Raw genomic sequence first — 19,971 nt, 5'->3', positions numbered from 1 at the left:
ACAGATGACAGGCAGTATAATAAATGTCATCACCCGTTAGAGTATAAATCAGATTTTATTGAACAAACCTCCCAGTGTTAACAAATCAAAAAAATGTCATTAATATAAAACTCAAAATCCACAGTTACAAAATTATGATGCATGGCAAAGTTTCAAAGAACTTAAAATGGTCATTTGTTGAATTTTCAGCATTAATTTAAGAGAGCAGCTGCTAAAATGCCATTACAAACCAGAAAACAGATATATATGAAGCTGCTGGTGCCTCTGGAGCCCCAAAAACCTCAAGGTGTAGGATCCTTTAAAGCAGTGGTTCTCAACCTGTGAGTCGCGACCCCAGCGGGGGTCGAACAACCAAAACCGGGGGTCGCCTAAAGCCATCGGAGCCGCATTTTTATTGCGTTTTTACTGCAAATCGCATGGTTTGGGGTTACCACAACATGAGGAACTGTATTGCGGGGTCACAGCATTAGAGAGGTTGAGAACCACTGCTTTAAAGACTTGCTGTGGTGCATAAACCTACTATTGGGCGGCCCCTAACCAGTGCTCACAAGCAGAAACGGTTGGCCCAGACATACATGAAGACTAATTTTCAAACAGTCTTGTTTCCTGATGAGTGTCGTGCAACCCTGGATGGTCCTAATGGATGGAGTAGTCGATGGTTGGGGGATGGCCACCATGTACCAACAAGGCTGTGATGTCAGCACGGAGGTGGCTGGGTCATGCTTTGAGTGAAGAGAGGGCTGGTAGGCCCCTTTAGGGGTCCTGAAGGTGTGAAAATGACCTCGGCAAAGTATATAGAGTTTCTGAATGACCACTTTCTTCCATGGCACAAAAAGAAGAATCGCACCTCCGGGAGCAAAATCATCTTCATGCAGGACAATGCCCCATTTCATGCAGGACAATGCCCCATCTCATGCAGGACAAGGCACCATCTCATGCAGGACAATGCAACATCTCATGAAGGACAATGCAACATCTCATGCAGGACAATGCACCATCTCATGCAGGACAATGCACTATCTCATGCAGGACAATGCCCCATCTCATGCAGGACAATGCACCATCTCATGCAGGACAATGCCCCATCTCATGCAGGACAATGCCCCATCTCATGCAGGACAATGCACCATCTCATGCAGGACAATGCCCCATCTCATGCAGGACAATGCCCCATCTCATGCAGGAGAATGCACCATCTCCTGCAGGACAATGCACCATCTCATGCAGGACAATGCACCATCTCATGCAGGACAATACCCCATCTCATGCAGGACAATGCACCATCTCATGCAGGACAATGCACCATCTCATGCAGGACAATGCACCATCTCATGCAGGACAATGCACCATCTCATGTTGCAAAGATACCTCTGTGTCATTGGCTGCTATGGGCATAAAAGGAGAGAATCTCATGGTGTGGCCACCGCCTTCCCCTGACCTCAACCCTATAAGAAACCTTTGGAGCATCATCAAGCAAAATTTCTATGAGGGTGGGAGGCAGTTGACATTGAAACAGCAGATCTGGAAGGCGATTCTGATATCATGCAAAGAAACTCAAGCAGAAACTCTCCAAAAACTCCCAAGTTCAATGGATGCAAGAATTGTGAAGATGGTATCAAAGAAGGGTCCTATGTTACATGTAACTTGCCTGTTAGGATGTTATGGATTGAAATACCTTTTCATTTCAGTGAATGTGAAATTCAGTGAACGTTTTTAAAGCGTGTTGTCCCACCAGAAAATTTGTAAATTAAAAATACTTTGTTGTGCACATCACTGCTTCTGTTTTGGAATAAAAATGTGGAAGTTCCCCAAATGGTATCAATGGAAACCTCTGCTTGTCCAACAAAGAAGGCACCTTACACAGATCTGTACACCGAGGATAGAAATAGTTACAATATGGTAGATTTTGGGTCGCAGGGCATCAGGTGTGATCAGGACTACAGAAAGAGAGATATGAGCATAAGGGGGAAGCTATATGAAGGGAGGAATAAGGGGGGGGGGGGCTGATAAAGAAATGGATGCTTGTTGGGGGTGAACCACATACAGGGCATAAAGTGGGGGCTACACAAAGGAAGGCATGGAGGGTACAGGGTCCATAAGATAAGGAGCTATGGAATTGTGTGAATAAAATGGGGAAGGGCAACAGAAACAGGTGCACAAGGTGGGGGCTACAGAAAGGTGGGCACTATGCAGGGGGGGTCGCCACTGAAAGGGGTGCATTATAAGAGGTAGTGTAAGAAAAGAGCCATTTTATCTTTCTATATTCCGTCTTATTAAAATATTTTATGGTATAAATGCTTCTACTTTTACATTTATTCATAATTAATTCCATTACTTTACAGGCAGAACTAACATCTTATTACGGATAATTTACATGGAAGAATGAAGTGGATCATCGCCATGCTTTCAAACTGCCTTGTGCATTATATTCCTTCAAATTATATATGCATATATCATGTATAATCCCCTAAGGAATGTCACTGAGTTTAGACTCATCAACATTAAGTTGTCACATCCTATTCTTTACCAGCATTGTCCATATTACAGCTATTATGAGCTATCTAAGTGCAGTTTGCTATTGGCTTACGTCAGAACAATACAGTACAGGGTTATTGGGGGCTTTTTGTTCATTCCGTGCTTCTTATTGTAAAGATAATTGTATTATGGTATGTATGTATACATTATTATAATGTGCCAGTGGAGGTTTAGTTGGAAGTAGAGTCATGAGTAAGTATCCATTTTACAGCCTACGAATGTACAGAACAAATATTCCTGAAACTACTCACATCTTTTCTTCCATTGCTGAATAGTTTATGTGGTAGTTATATAGCACATAAACCATTTTTTTAGTGCAAAACTCTCATAACAGTATCAGCTTTAGGGCACATTCACATGGCCGTCTGCGGGGACGTACATGCGGCCGCAAATTTGCGGCCGCATGTACGTCCCCATAGACGGCAATAGCGGCACGGCACAGATGCAGTGCCACACATGTGTTGCACCGATCTGGCCCGCACACCACAAAAAGATAGAGCATGCTCTATCTTTTGGCGTGTGTGCGGCCGTGCGCCGCTATTCTCTATGGAGGGAGGAGGGGCCGCCTCCTCCTCCTCTCCAGCACACGGCGGTATGCCCGCACGGCGGGCATACTGCTGTGTGAATGTACCCTTAGACATGCCTGGACAGCAGTATGAGATTGTTTGACATTAAACAGGCAGTGACTGCATATGAGACCGTTTCAGATTAGACAGGCAGTGATTTTGGTATGAGACCGTTTGACATGAGACGTGCAGTCACTGCTGTATAGTTCAGTGTCAGTATACAGTACAAATGCAACACAGCAGGAGAGTGTGCCCTACTCCAGCACAGGAAGAGCAAGACATAGGGGGAAATTTATCATTAGTCCTATGTAGCTTCTTGGCATATAATTGTCGCAAATATTTGCGCAAACATCATTTTTGCATTTGTTTTTAGCGAGAAAAAAAAGGCAACTCTAAAGTCCCGAAATGGCAGAAAAAATACACCACAGAGTGTGTAACACGACATTTATCAACTGAGAATTTTCAAAAGAACGCAAATTTAATCGCAAAACTACACCACACAGGAGGCGGTGTATGTGGCTCCATTGCTACTATAGGTGGAAGTTTTGGCTCAATTTTAAAGATTTTGCTAAATTTTATGTTTGAGGTAATAATCAGTCGTGCGCCATAAAAATGCAGACATTAATGAGATGTGCGCAAAATCTTACATGGACTGCATCTTAATTTTGCTCTCTGACCATTTTTTTCCTAGACTATTGTGCGTCAAAAATTGCACCTAAAAATGCAGACGAAATACACATAAATGTGACGGATAATGTGGAAAAGATAGGCCACGCCCACTTGCGCCAAAAAAAGACAGATGAGTCGGGATAGTCGGAAACATCTGTTCTTTCTGGTGCAAACTCATTATAAATGATCTGCAACAATTCTGGACCCAAAAAAACCAAAGATCCTGGCATTTTTGAGGCGCAGATACGATAATACATGCCCCCCACAGACCACTGCTCAAAATCGTGCCTAATGATAAATCTCCCCCTCAATGTGCAGTGTCCACTCTAGAAGTGCTCCGTGTTTTCACCTCTGCCTTCATACAATATCCTGGCAGATGGATTGTGCCTGGATATGGTTATGCCATAATGGGGCTCATTTACTAAGGGTCTGCGGAGCGCATTTTTGTCAGGTTTCCCGACAATTTCCGTTTTGCGCCGAATTGCCCCGGGTATTTTTTGGCCCTTTTATGGCTCTTGCGTACATGTGTATTTATAGCAGTAACTTGTGTACTAGGATTTCATGAGTAAAATTTGGTAGGTGGTCTAGGTGGGCCCCTAAATGGCTTGGGCCCTGGGCTACTCCTCAAATCATCTTTATTATAATCCACTACTGTTGGTTACCTGTCAGGCTGTAATGTCCTGTTTAACTTTACTCAACTAGTCCTATACCATGACCAAGACGACTCCTTGCGAATAGTTCAAATGCCCTATTAACCGCTCCTCTGCAATGGAGACTGAACAGAATCCATTAGTGATTGTGTGTCTCCACTTTCCATTCTGATAGGTGTAGATTATTCTTCATTCTGCTAAGTGAACAGTTTAATGAGCAGAACAGAATCATGTTTTCATATCAGCAAACTGCGTAGCGAGGCTTCACCCGGTGACATTCAGCATAGGACAAGATGATCTTCTGCTCGCCTGTTTATTTCCATAGGAAAATATATGACTAATAAAGATGAGACATTCAATTTAAAGAATTTATAATCAGTGCCAAAAGTCAAACTGGCATGCAAGACGTGCAGCTTGTAGAAACGTATATCCAGGATGATGCAAGACTATTCGACATTCAAGCGCCCCTATGTAAATTCTCCAACATGTGGTCTCAATTTAAGCATAAGATGCATGTGATACATTGCTATGGTCCATGAGAATTAGATTACTCAGAGCTATTTTCAGCCTTAGACTGAAATTTGAATCCAAGATCATGTATATGAATATCGTATATACTATGTAATATAACCATCAGGAGTGGATGTAAATATCTAACCAAACTAAGTAATTTAATTTTTGTGGGTTAAGTGGCTTTAATTTTTGTTATAAAGGTCCAGTTACTCAGAGCAGTATTGTAAAAACAAAAAAGTAATGAAAACCAGCACCATGTCCATACACTCCTACCCAGGCCCAGAGTACGGTTAGTGGGGCCCCTGGGCGCAAAATATGATGAAAGCTCCAACTGAATGGAGCATATATACACGTCCCCCTGCTCACCATCACTGCTTACTAGTCATTTGACCCTAGGAGTGTGTTGCCACTGGGTTCGACCTTATGTTAACTATCCACTAGTCATGTAACCCTGCCCATCACTACCAGAGACACCAGTATGACATGCTGGTGGTGGGGGCCCCCCTTAGTAGTAAATTAGTGGGGGCCCGAGGTGCTCAACCCAGGGAGCCCACCTCATGATCTGGCCCTGTTTCTATAAGTAGCAGATTTTAATATTAGCAGTTTGCTACTAGGGTCCAAGGCTACTAGAGAAGCCATAACCACCCTGGCTCTCTCCTAGATCTCCTCATTCCTCTCCAACTGGCCATTCAGTGTCTATTACTCTCATACTACCTCTTCACCTCGCCCCCTCGCTGTTGGCATCCCTCAAGGTGCTGTCCAAGGACCCCTACTCTTCTCCATCTACACCTCTTGCTAAGGACATCTAATAAAGTCTCATGGCTTTCAATACCACTCCTATGCAGACCTATTTTTGGATCGCGAATGGACCGGGTAAGTAAATCTGCCCCATTATCTTTCCTCCACCTAACACATCCCTCCCACCAGACCTAATCTCATGGCTCCACAATTTCCGTAGTTCTTAATGTGCATATTCTCATACTCTCTACCAAAATGTGCCCAATCTGAAAACCCACCTGTTAAGATCACCTACAACACACAATAACTGCTTTGCTCCCTCACCTTGTGTCTACATCTTCCCTCCCTCACGGGTAGGGTCCTCCTCCCACTTGTCTCCTGATCACTGTAGTTTTTGTTCTTGCATTTGTTTTTGTCTTAATGTAATGTATGTGAACCCCTTAATGATTGTACAGCACCATGGAATTATTGGTACTCTATAAATAAATAATAATAATAACACAAAAAATGGGTGCTTACCTGAATGCCCCACACTAATGACTAAGTTATCACATCTTTTCGACAAGTTCATCCCTCTCATCTTAATGAGTCCTGTGTCACTAGTAGGTGATGGTGGGGGAGGGGGGTTGAACCGATCCTCTGATTGACACTACTGTCCAAGCCAAAACCAACAGCTCTAACCATGCAGTTACTAAAAACCCCAGTGTAGGTTCACATTAAGAAAAATTTGAATCAAAATTTCTCATTGCACTAAAAACTAAACACACATCAGTCTATTACAAAAAAATAAAAACCTTTAGATAAAACATTTTTATTTCCACAGTTAATTGGGGGAGGGGGAATGTATCAATCTATCTACATCAGAATATTGGAGTAATTTGCATCTGTGCCACATTTATTGAAAGTTTTATAACATTTTTAAGCACTTATCTGACTTGTCCAAAAAAAGGGCTTGTCTCCATTAAAAAGGGGGCGTGGTCTAACAGGAAATAGTCCGTGCGCCAGGCACAGGGAATAATCTGCCACAGCAGAGATCGGTCTGGTTCTACTCTGCGCTGGTCTAAAGACTGACACATTTATATATTTCCCCCACTGTTTTGTGTTTTACTTTGCAAAACATGGGAAGATTAATTGTGTTAATTGTCAGTGGAAAAGCTACAATGAAGAATTTCTATGAATGCACATATTTACATGGAGCTAATTAAAGTGAATTAGCGGCGGCACCTGCTTGCGCTGCCAGTCGCTCGGTATATATAGGTGGGCATGTGTCTGAATCAGACATGTAAACACAAGATAGGTAATGCTTTTCCAAATGCCATCTCTATCTCTCTGCCAGAACCTACTGCTTGTCCCATGAAATAATTACAAATAATGGACGTATATTCACTTAGCAGAAGGTTGTCAATACAATGTTCTCTCTTCTTATCACCATGGTTACTAGGCTTATGTTTTTGAGAATGTATCAAATGTAATAATTCATAATTATTTAAAAGAAATGCCATATATAGGATTGTAGGATTATTTATAAAGTAATATACATGTATTTTAATTTACTTAATTAGTATATTAAAAATGATTTTATTTAAATATTTTTTCTTTTTTTATTTTAGAACTTCATTGAAGACAGTCATATTGGAGACAAATTTGCCTTTTCTCTGTTGGCAGTGCTGTAGGGTTAGTGTGCTTTATGGCAACTGCAATGAGCGGACAATGCTGGTCTTTTCCCACAAAAGAAAATTCACAGATTCTGCCTGGATGCAAGGTAAGTTATAACACACAATTATATTTTAATGCAAATGCTTAGAGAAAGCAGAAAGGAATATTTGCACTGCAGCTGTAACGGGCTTCTGTAACCTGTCTTTATGAAAATGAGGTCCCTGGTGACAGGTTCCCTTTAAACCAATAGCAATGAAAGAAGGAAGTAAATTCATGTTAGGGCCCTCCAATAAGAAAGAATCATTTTGCTGTCCAGACTTCCTGGCTTGTCCTGCAGACCTAGGATGTGTCACTTTAAAATAACTCTGAGCGTTGAACATCCTGGGCTTGTAGAAAGACAACTTGAGTCCTGTCTGGTGAACTCTGTGCTGGGGTGATGGCCTAAGTGCCCACAAAGAGGCCTCCGAGTGTCACTGCTGTCACTTGTGCCTTACACCACTATTTCTCTAGACGTAAAGTTGGCATGCTGTCCTTACATGTTGGCTAGCACCTACAAATGCTTCAAATTTTACGGGAATATGGTGGTGGGAGGAGTATTTCTAAATTTTACATTAACTTTAGGACAGTGTTACATTTGTACAGTCTTAGGCTACATTCACACGAACGTATGGAGGACGTATATACGGCCGACGTATATACGGCGATATACGTCCCCCATACACTCCTATGGGTGCACGGCACCCTACGGGAGCGGTACGGTGCAGCACACGTGCGGCACCGTACCGTTCCGTACCCGGGAAAAAGATAGGACCTGTCCTATCTTTTCCCGTAATACGGGGCCGTGCGCCATAGGTTGCTATGGAGAGGGGCGGGGGTGAGCTGCGCTCACCTCCTCCTCCTCTCCCCGTACACTGCCGTTGCCCGCTACGGTACGGTACGGGCGGGCAACGGCAGTGTGAATATAGCCTTAGAAGTACAATGGGGGTCATTTACTAAGGGCCCGTTGCGCGTTTTTGCGACGGGTTAACCAAATTTTTCTGCATTGCGCCGATTTTCCCTGTATTGCCCCGGGATTTCGGCGCACGCGATCGGATTGTGGCGCATCGGCGTCGGCATGCACGCAACGGAAACCGGGGGCGTGGTCGTAAAAAAAACCTGACAGATTCGTAAAGACCGCTGCATTTTTAAAAAAAAAGTGTTGCTCGACACGCGCTTACCTTCACTAACGATGGCTCGGTGAAGATCAGTGCATTCTGATGGTCCTTAGCGCAGCAGCGACACCTGGTGGAGGTCGGAGGAACTGCCTTAGTGAATCCCGGCTGGACCCGAATCCACCGCAGAGAACGCGCCGCCGGATCGTGAATGGACCGGGTAAGTAAATCTGCCCCAATATTCCCTTTAAACAAAACTATTGGTCTTATATGGCCCTCATAATTCAAGAGTTTGACTCAGATTAGAAGGTATTAATAGATATAAATTTAACAGCATCAGTCGAATTACCGTACAAAAGTACATGAAATGGAAATGGGGGAATGGATATGGAAATGGATATGGGGGAAGAACCTACATGATTTCGTAAAATCAGCTACTATTACTTTAATTGCCCGGGTAAATCATAACACGGGAGGTAGAACCAATTCAGCTTAGTGGGAAGGACAGGACACGGCTTGATATAAATTCCATATTGCAATGAGGTAATGTACAAGAAATGACATTACATTTATTCCTTAATATTGATCATTATTGACTGGGCTCCCAGAATGCACACTGCCGGGTGGATGCTTTATTATAATGACTCTGTATTATGTACAGATGGGAGGCCAATTGTGCATATCGCATGTGGATCCATTTTTGGGAATAAACACCACAGACAAAATTGTATTAATATATTTTATTATTTTGTGACAAAATTACAATTTTCTGTCTGACACAATTTTATTAATATAAATTATAATTTTGCGACAAAATGTCATGCTTTGTACAAAGTTTTATATCACAAAAGAATACTTTTTAAATCCAAAATGCTATTTTGTGTGACCATTTTTGTGCAACAAAATACCATTCCGTGTGACAAAACTCTTTTTTCAACATGTCAAAATACTACTAGATTCTCGGTGTGGATCTTCTCATTCCTAGGTGTTGGTGTGGATCTTATGAATTGTAGTTTTTAGTTAATATTACATATTATAACATTGTGTAATGTGTTTTTAATGACATGTTATTATTTATAGAATTAGAGGATAAATAACTAAAAATGAGAAATAAATTGGCTTTTTCGTCATCTTTCTCATTACATTTTTTAAAATAAGCTACAAAATTGTACAAACCTTTACCAAAATATGTTATAAATATGTACAGCGCCAAACACTCAGCATTTTCCAGGTTCAGAGACAGGCCTCATGCACACAACCGTATGATTTTCCTGTTCTGTATATGCAGCTATATTTTGGCCATAAATATTTTGCCTGTATGTGCTGGCATGGCACCCTTTTCGTACTGTATCTGTATAAAATATGATGAGCTGGCTGCACCCTGACAGAGGGTGCATGTACTTTTGCATAGTGCTTTCTGCAGCTCCTAATGCTTTCTGCCTTCAGCTGGCAGGTGCTCATTTTGAACGTGTATATCTCCGGAACCCTGGCACCTAGAAACTCAATTAAGGAGAATCCCCCCTAACAGGACTGTCACAGAACCAGAGTTATCCGCTGTTAAAGTTATAGTCAGGAATTGAGAGTGATTGAGAAAAATCAATTTTTTACTGCATACTTAACAGAACTCAGGTTCTGCATCATCTAGAAACAAAATCCTGATATGATATAAAAGAGAAATTCTTCTCTTTAATAGTACTCCAATTGTGTTTCTAGGTGCCATGTTTCATGAGATATGACCGTGTAAAATAGGAAACTGTCTTGACATTTATATATGTGCTATATGGCAACTGTGAAGGGGTTAAGGTCCTTAAGGTTGTCTTTGCCCCAAGGAAGTATAATGCTCTTAGATTCTACACATCATATTGGTATTCATAAGGTATAAAGTGTATATAAAGTATACTACATGCCCTATATACATATATATATATATATATATATATATATATATAGACCCAGAAAGAGAGTGTGAGTATTAGATATCACAGCGCATTGCTGTGTATGGTAAATGCTGTATACATGATGCATAGGTTATACGGACTCTAAAAGAATATATTGGACACTACAAAGTATAAAATCCCCTTATGCTCTGTACATGGCATAATGCATTGCACATAAGAGGCAACATGGCAGCCTATGCATTGGCTTAGCTTTTATCCATTCCCCGCGCAGGTTCCCCAATGACCATGGCTGTAGATGCAGAGGTTCTGTTGTATAGTCATAAAGTATATAAAGCTTGAAAAAACGTGTCAAACCATGGTGCATTTTCTCTGTGCCCAAAATAGCCAAAATTCAGTTCTTCATTATAAAGGAGAAGACTTCGGACACCCTTGTACTTGCCTAATCATTGCCTTTTATCCTGAGTATGAGGCATGAGAAGCATCGGCTCCTTCTTTATGCACGACAGGATAAACAATCAAGTTGATAATGCTGAGCACTGTTATTTTCTCCCTCTCATTGAAATGTATACAGGGAAAAAAATGCCACTTTCCTTCTTTTAATTAAATGTCAGCTTCCAAAATAGAAGCTGCAATAAACCCACAGCTTAAATGTGTCTTATCCGAAAATAGTAACAATTATAAAAGTGATCCAGCAGTAAAACCTCAATAGAAGCTGAAAGATGTTGTAACGGCTCCTCTGGGTGAACTAAGTAGACTTTTCACAGTCATTGGGAAAGGGAAATGGAATATAGGATATGTAAGTGGTAACTTTTACTCAAAGCCTATCATGTTATACAGCCCTTGAAGTCTAAGTGAAGGAATGCTTGCTGGTCATCAATAAACCACTGATCTTTGGCCAAGGTGTTCATGAACAGAGCAAGGGATTTTTTTTTAATTATAATATGACTATATAGTTAAAGAGGTTTTCTTCTTTTGCATAAAACCCATTAAGGGGCAATAGAGAGAATTTCTAGACTGGCTCCGACAACAACCTCAGTACTTCTGCCCCCAGTAGGCCCAAGGTAATGACATAACCTCTGAGGTCATGGATTGGCCTAGATTCCATGTGCACAATGATATATACCTTTACCAAGGGCCCATCTATGGCGGAAGTGCATGCTGGGGGGTGGTTGGTTGTAGTAGGTTATGAACCATGAACCACCGGAGCCACAAACAGAATTTTCTCTACTTCCTTCTTTATCAAAAATGACAACACACAGAGACTTTATACTGCTTTAGTCAATCACTGTCCTTTATGGTTATGCTCCATATATATCCCCATGATTCCATCACATGATTGATATACCAGACATGCTACAGGACTGGTGGGGAACACTGGCACTGAAGCCATCAGAAGATTTTTATCATAAATTAAAGTTATGCCCAGGAAATGTGATTACTGTCTGCTTTGAATGGCTGATGGAAACTCCACAAGACCCAAATATAAGATCCTGTTGAATATCATCTTTTAAGTAGATCGGTGGTCATGAGTGAAGAGTAAACTAATACAGAACATGAAGATAGTAGCACAGCATTATTTTCTATTTAATGACCCGGCCAGATTACTGCAGCTCATCCTATTAAAGGGGTTATCCGGGTTTAAATTTTTTTTTATGTCCGGGCTGGGGAGGGCTAGTTAAACATAATAAACATGTACTTACCCCCTCCGGCGCCGCCGTTGTCCCGCGCCGTGGTCCCTTCGATCCGTGCCCCTGTTTGTTTACAGGGGCACGGAAGCCGCGCACAGGGAGCTTCCGGTCCACAATGTGGACGGCTCCTCCCATGCGTCCCTATCTCTTAGCGTTGTAAGCGCTGAGAGATGGTGCGCATGGGAGCTTCCGGCCGGCCGGAAGCTCCCTGTGCGCCGGTGTAATGAAACCGGCGCACAGAGAAGACGGGCCGCGGCTCGGGACATCGGCAGCACCGGAGGAGGTAAGTACATGTTTATTATGTTTAACTAGCCCTCCCCAGCCCGGACATAAAAAAAAAATTTAAACCCGGATAACCCCTTTAAGTAATAACTAGAGATGAGCGAGCACTAAAATGCTCGGGTACTCGTTATTCGAGACGAACTTTTCCCGATGCTCGAGTGCTCGTCTCGAATAATGAGCCCCATTGAAGTCAATGGGAGACTCGAGCATTTTTCAAGGGGACCAAGGCTCTGCACAGGGAAGCTTGGCCAAACACCTGAACCTCAGAAAAGGATGGAAACACCACGGAAATGGACAGGAAACAGCAGGGGCAGCATGCATGGATGCCTCTGAGGCTGCTTAATCGCACCATTTTGCCAAAATTATGGGCAACAGCATGCCCATGACAGAGTGACCGAATGAGGCTAGATAGCATCTAAAACATGCAATAATTGACCCTGACACTATAGGGGACGGCATGCAGAGGCAGTGGCAGCAGTGGCAGGCTAGAGAGTCTCATGGCGACATACCCTAAATGGACTCAGGTTTCACCAAAGGAGGTGAAATGATTTCCTATGTGAACAAAAGGTTGACGGTATATTTAGTCGATAACACAGCATGGTGGTGACATAGTGACCAAGTTCCATAACGTATCTGGCGAAACACCCGAAAAATGAGCCCGACACAGCTCTTTTGATAAGGGGACAACATGTGGAGGAAGCCATGGAGACGACTTCCATGATTAAGAGCGACAGTATGGGGCATTCATATTGCGCTGCTATGATTGCAACTTCAGGTCTCCAGCATGGCGGCGACAGATGGGCCGAGTTCCACTATGTATCTGGTGAAACACCTGAAAATTCTGCCTGACACAGCTCGTTTGATAAGGGGACGATGTATAGAGGCAGTGAACTAGTAGTAGATTAAAGGTGCTGCAGTTAAAACTATGTTAGTTGGATCTTGAGATGGAGCTGGCGCTCCGCTGCCAGGCGAGCTTTCGCCAATCCAAGCCCCTGTCTCTAGGCTACTTCCCAAACAGCACTTCTAAGAACCTTTTGTATAAGATCAAGTGTAGTAGCGTTCTTATAAGTTTAGGATATGGCGGGTGAGGGGAATGTAAACAGATGCGCAAGAAGCGCTGAAATAATATTGGTAAATGATAAAAGTTTGCCAGTATATTTTGTGGATTACACAGCAGGGTGGCGACAAAGTTAACAAGTTTGATGTGGAAGCCATGAAAACAACCCAAAATTCTGCCTGACACAGCTCGTTTGATAAGGGGACGATGTATGGAGGCAGTGAACTAGTAGTAGATTAAAGGTGCTGCAGTTAAAACTATGTTAGTCGGATCTTGAGATGGAACTGGCGCTCCGCTGCCAGGCGAGCTTTCGCCAATCCAAGCCCCTGTCTCTAGACTACTCCCCAAACAGCACTTCTAAGAACCTTTTGTATAAGATCAAGTGTAGTAGCGTTCTTATAAGTTTAGGATATGGCGGGTGAGGGGAATGTAAACAGATGCGCAAGAAGCGCTGAAATAATATTGGTAAATGATAAAAGTTTGCCAGTATATTTTGTGGATTACACAGCAGGGTGGCGACAAAGTTAACAAGTTTGTTGTGGAAGCCATGAAAACAACCCAAAATTCTGCCTGACACAGCTCGTTTGATAAGGGGACCATGTATGCCTACAGTTCATGCCAGTCACTGCACTGGCTGCCAGTCTCCTTTCGAATACAGTTTAAAATAATAACCCTCATCCATAAAGCTCTGTATAATGCTGCACCCCCCTACCTCTCCTCTCTTATCTCAGTCTATCGCCCAACCCGCGCTCTTAGATCCGCCAGTGATCTTAGATTAACCTCTACCCTAGTGCGGACCTCCCACTCGCGTCTCCAAGACTTCTCTAGAGCTGCACCAATTCTATGGAATGCTCTGCCCCGGACTATCAGACTAATACCTAACCTCCAAAGTTTCAAACGTGCTCTTAACACCCATTTCTTTAGGCAAGCCTATAACACTCATTAACTGCATGAAGTTTTAACTCTTCTACTAACCCGTCCTGTGTCGTCCTCCCATCTTTTATCCAGCAACCAACAGGCACCAGACTTCTCTGCAGTCCCATTCACCCTGGACCTGGTATATAAGATGACGGCTGAGTGGTTCAAGCGACAGCAATTCCATTTATTATATTTTGTTCTATTCCCTAAGAAGAATGGCTTGACCATTAAATATTCTTTTACCTCGTGTTACCCCATCATCTTCATAAACCGTAAGCTCTGGCGAGCAGGGACCTCACTCCTGTTGTTCCATACAAATGTTATGCTCTGTTACATTACATTTGTATTTGTTTCCTATGATTTGTAAAGCGCTACGGAATATGATGGCGCTATATAAATAAAGATTATTATTATTATTATTATTATGGAGGCAGTGAACTAGTAGTAGATTAAAGGTGCTGCAGTTAAAACTATGTTAGTTGGATCTTGGGATGGAGCTGGCGCTCCGCTTCCAGGCGAGCTTTAGCCAATCCAAGCCCCTGTATCTAGGCTACTCCCCAAACAGCACTTCTAAGAACCTTTTGTATAAGATCAAGTGTAGTAGCGTTCTTAAAAGTTTGGGATATGGCGGGTGAGGGGAATGTAAACAGATGCGCAAGAAGCGCTGAAATAATATCGGTAAATGATAAAAGTTTGCCAGTATATTTTGTGGATTACACAGCAGGGTGGCGACAAAGTTAACAAGTTTGATGTGGAATGCCCTGTAATAGCTCTTGGTCGGTGTGCCTTTTATCGCCTAGGCTCAGCAGTTTGAGCACCGCCTGCTGTCGCTTAGCGACGGCACTGCTGCTGTGCCTAGAGCTACCGACTGATGGCGCCATGCCCACAGATGGTAATTCGGAGGAGGAGGAAGTGGAGGAGGGGTGGGAGGAGGAGGAGGTATAGTAGGCCTTTGAGACCTGGACCGAGGTAGGCCCCGCAATCCTCTGCGTCGGCAGTATATGACCAGCCCCATGGTCAGACTCGGTCCCAGCCTCCACCAAGTTAAGTGTAGTAGCGTTCTTATAAGTTTGGGATATGGCGGGTGAGGGGAATGTAAACAGATGCGCAAGAAGCGCTGAAATAATATCCGTAAATGGTAAAAGTTTGCCAGTATATTTTGTGGATTACACAGCAGGGTGGCGACAAAGTTAACAACTTTGATGTGGAATCCATGAAAACAACCCAAATTTCTGCCTGACACACCTCGTTTGATAAGGGTACGATGTATGGAGGCAGCTATATGGACGACTTTTGGAGGTAGCAATGGAGACAACGTGTGGAGGCTGCTATGCAATTTAATTTGGATAGTGCCTGTATGTGGCAGTCCAAAAACATTTTCAAACCAGAGGAGCAGGTAGGTGGCCTTCCAGAAAAATTGAATAGATTGAGTGCCTGTATGTGGCAGTCCAAAAAAGTTTTCAAACCAGAGGAGCAGGTAGGTGGCCCTCCAGAAAAATGAAATAGATTGAGTGCCTGTATGTGGCAGTCCAAAAAAGTTTTCAAACCAGAGGAGCAGGTAGCTGGCCCTCCAGAAAAATTGAATAGATTGAGTGCCTGTATGTGGCAGTCCAAAAAAGTTTTCAAACCAGAGGAGCAGGTAGGTGGCCCTCCAGAAAAATTTAATAGATTGAGTGCCTGTATGTGGCAGTCCTAAAGAGTTTTCAAACCAGAGGAGCAGGTAGGTGGCCCTCCAGAAAAATGAAATAGATTGAGTGCCTGTATGTGGCAGTCCAAAAAAGTTTTCAAACCAGAGGAGCAGGTAGGTGGCCCTCCAGAAAAATTGAATAGATTGAGTGCCTGTATGTGGCAGTCCAAAAAAGTTTTCAAACCAGAGGAGCAGGTAGGTGGCCCTCCAGAAAAAATGAATAGATTAAGTGCCTGTATGTGGCAGTCCAAAAAAGTTTTCAAACCAGAGGAGCAGGTAGGTGGCCCTCCAGAAAAATTAAATAGATTGAGTGCCTGTATGTGGCAGTCCAAAAAAGTTTTCAAACCAGAGGAGCAGGTAGGTGGCCCTCCAGAAAAATTGAATAGATTGAGTGCCTCTATGTGGCAGTCCCAAAAATTGTTTAAAACAGAGGACCGGGTAGGTGGCCCTCCAGAAAAATTAAATGCATAAAGTACTATAGCTAGAGCCAGTGGGCCCTGTCAAAAAATAGCCAGTTTCCTCTGCTTTAGTGTACAAAGAGGAGGAGAAGGAGGAAAATGAGGAGGAGGAGTGCATAAATTATTCAGGTTGAGCTTCCTTCACCTGGTGGAGATTGGAAATTATGAGAAATCCAGGCTTTATTCATCTTAATAAGCGTCAGCCTGTCAGCGCTGTCAGTCGACAGGCGTGTACGCTTATCGGTGATGATGCCACCAGCTGCACTGAAAACCCGCTCGGACAACACGCTAGCGGCAGGGCAGGCAAGAACCTCCAAGGCGTACAGCGCCAGTTCGTGCCACATGTCCAGCTTTGAAACCCAGTAGTTGTAGGGAACTGTGTGATCATTTAGGACGATGGTATGGTCAGCTAGTGAATCCCTCAACATCTTTCTGTAAAGATCAGCCCTACTCTGCCGAGACTGGGGACAGGTGACAGTGTCTTGCTGGGGTGACATAAAGCTGGCAAAAGCCTTGTAAAGCGTACCCTTGCCAGTGCTGAACAAGCTGCCTGCTCGCCTACTCTCCCTCGCTACTTGTCCCGCAGAACTACGCACTCTGCCGCTAGCGCTGTCAGAAGGGAAATACTGTTTCAGCTTGTGCACCAGGGCCTGCTGGTATTCATGCATTCTCACACTCCTTTCGTCTCCAGGGATGAGAGTGGAAAGATTTTGCTTGTACCGTGGGTCCAGGAGAGTGAATACCCAGTAATCGGTGCTGGAATAAATTCTTTGAACGCGAGGGTCACGGGATAGGCAGCCTAGCATGAAATCTGCCATATGCGCCAGAGTACCAACGCGCAAGAATTCACTCCCCTCACTGGCCTGACTGTCCATTTCCTCCTCCTCCAACTCCTCCAACTCCTCTTCTTCTGCCCATACACGCTGAACAGTGAAGGACTGAACAATGGTCCCCTCTTGTGTCTCGCCAACATTCTCCTCCTCTTCCTCCTCATCCTCCTCCACCTCCACCTCCTCCGATATGCGCTGAGAAACAGACCTAAGGGTGCTTTGGCTATCAACAAGGGAATCTTCTTCCCCCGTCTCTTGTGACGAGCGCAAAGCTTCCGACTTCATGCTGATCAGAGAGTTTTTCAACAGGCCAAGCAGCGGGATGGTGAGGCTGATGATGGCGGCATCGCCACTGACCATCTGTGTTGACTCCTCGAAGTTACTCAGCACCTGACAGATATCAGACATCCACGTCCACTCCTCATTGTAGACTTGAGGAAGCTGACTGACCTGACTACCAGTTCTGGTGGAAGTTGACATCTGGCAGTCTACAATCGCTCTGCGCTGCTGGTAAACTCTGGATAACATGGTTAATGTTGAATTCCACCTCGTGGGCACGTCGCACAACAGTCGGTGAGCGGGCAGTTGGAGGCGGCGCTGCACTGCCCTGAGAGTGGCAGCATCTGTGCTGGACTTCCTGAAATGCGCACAGATGCGGCGCACCTTCGTGAGCAAATCAGACAGATTGGGGTATGTCTTGAGGAAACGCTGAACTATCAGATTTAACACATGGGCCAGGCATGGCACATGTGTCAGTCTGCCGAGTTGCAGAGCCGCCACCAGGTTACGGCCGTTGTCACACACAACCATGCCTGGCTTCAGGTTCAGCGGTGCCAGCCACAGATCAGTCTGCGCCGTGATGCCCTGTAATAGTTCTTGGGCGGTGTGCCTTTTATCGCCTAGGCTCAGCAGTTTGAGCACCGCCTGCTGTCGCTTAGCGACGGCACTGCTGCTGTCCCTAGCGCTAGCGACTGATGGCGCCATGCCCACGGATGGTAGTTCGGAGGAGGAGGTGGAGGAGGGGTGGGAGGAGGAGGAAGCATAGTAGGCCTGAAAGACCTGGACCGAGGTAGGCCCCGCAATCCTCGGCGTCGGCAGTATATGACCAGCCGCAGCCAAGTTAATCCAATGTGCCGTCAGCGATATATAGTGGACCTTGTCAGAAACGGCGTTGGTCAGGGCACGGATGATGTTGTCTGACACGTGCTGGTGCAGGGCTGGGACGGCACATCGTGAAAAGTAGTGGCGGCTGGGGACCGAATACCGAGGGGCAGCCGCCGCCATGAGGTTGCGAAAGGCCTCGGTCTCTACTAGCCTATAGGGCAGCATCTCCAGGCTAAGCAATCTGGAGATGTGGACATTAAGGGCTTGGGCGTGCGGGTGGGTTGCACTATATTTCCGTTTCCGCTCCAGCGTCTGGGGTATGGAGAGCTGAACGCTGGTGGATGCTGTGGAGGATCGTGGAGGCGACGATGGGGTTTTTGTGCCAGGGTCCTGGGCAGGGGGCTGACTATCAGCTGACACAGGGGAAGGAGCAGTGGTGTGCACGGCCGGAGGTGAACGGGCTTGGTGCCACTGAGTGGGGTGTTTAGCATTCATATGCCTGCGCATACTGGTGGTAGTTAAGCTAGTAGTGGTGGAACCCCTGCTGATCCTGGTTTGGCAAAGGTTGCACACCACAGTCCGTCGGTCATCCGGTGTTTCCTTAAAGAACCTCCAGACTTTTGAAAATCTAGCCCTCGCCGCGGGAGCCCTCGCCACGGGAGCTTCACTACGTGACACATTTGGCGCTGATGCACCTGCTCTGGCCCTGCCTCTCCGTCTGGCCCCACCACTGCCTCTTCCAACCTGTTCTGGTCGAGGACTCTCCTCCGTCTCAGAAGCACTGTGTTCACCCGGCCTCTCAACCCAGCTTGGGTCTGTCACCTCATCATCCTCCGATCCCTCAGTCTGCTCCCCCCTCGGACTTCCTGCCCTGACAACAACTTCACCACTGTCTGACAACCGTGTCTCCTCATCGTCGGACACCTCTTTACACACTTCTTCCACTACGTCAAGAAGGTCATCATCACACACAGACTGCGACTGGTGGAAAACCTGGGCATCGGAAAATTGCTCAGCAGCAACCGGACAATTGGTTTGTGACTGTGGGAAGGGTCCAGAAAACAGTTCCTCAGAATATGCCGGTTCAAATGCCAAATTTTCCTGGGAGGGGGCAGACTGGGGGGGGGGAGGCTGAGGTGCAGGAGCTGGAGGAGTGCCGATTTCGGTGACATGGGTGGACTGCGTGGAAGACTGCTCGAAGCATTGTCGGCAATCCACGACATCACCTGGTCACACTGTTCTGGCCTCAACAGTGCTCTACCACGAGTCCCAGTAACTTCAGACATGAACCTAGGGAGTGTAGCTCTGCGGCGTTCCCCTGCTCCCTCATCAGCAGGTGGTGTCTCACCCCGCCCAGGACCACGGCCTCTGACCCCTGCAGTAGTTGGACGCCCACGTCCCCGCCCTCGTCCTCTACCCCTAGCCCTCGGGTTAAACATTTTGAAAATGAAAGTTATAACTTTAATTTTTTTTTTACTTTTTTTGTGTTTTTTTGTGTTTTTTTTTTTGTGTTTTTTAGTTTTTAAAACCAAACGATGCTATCCTATTGCTATGGCTATTTTCTAGCCAAG

This window comes from Engystomops pustulosus, chromosome 3, assembly GCF_040894005.1.
Source record: "Engystomops pustulosus chromosome 3, aEngPut4.maternal, whole genome shotgun sequence".
NCBI lineage: Eukaryota > Metazoa > Chordata > Amphibia > Anura > Leptodactylidae > Engystomops > Engystomops pustulosus.
Note: the sequence above shows the minus strand (reverse complement) of the source record.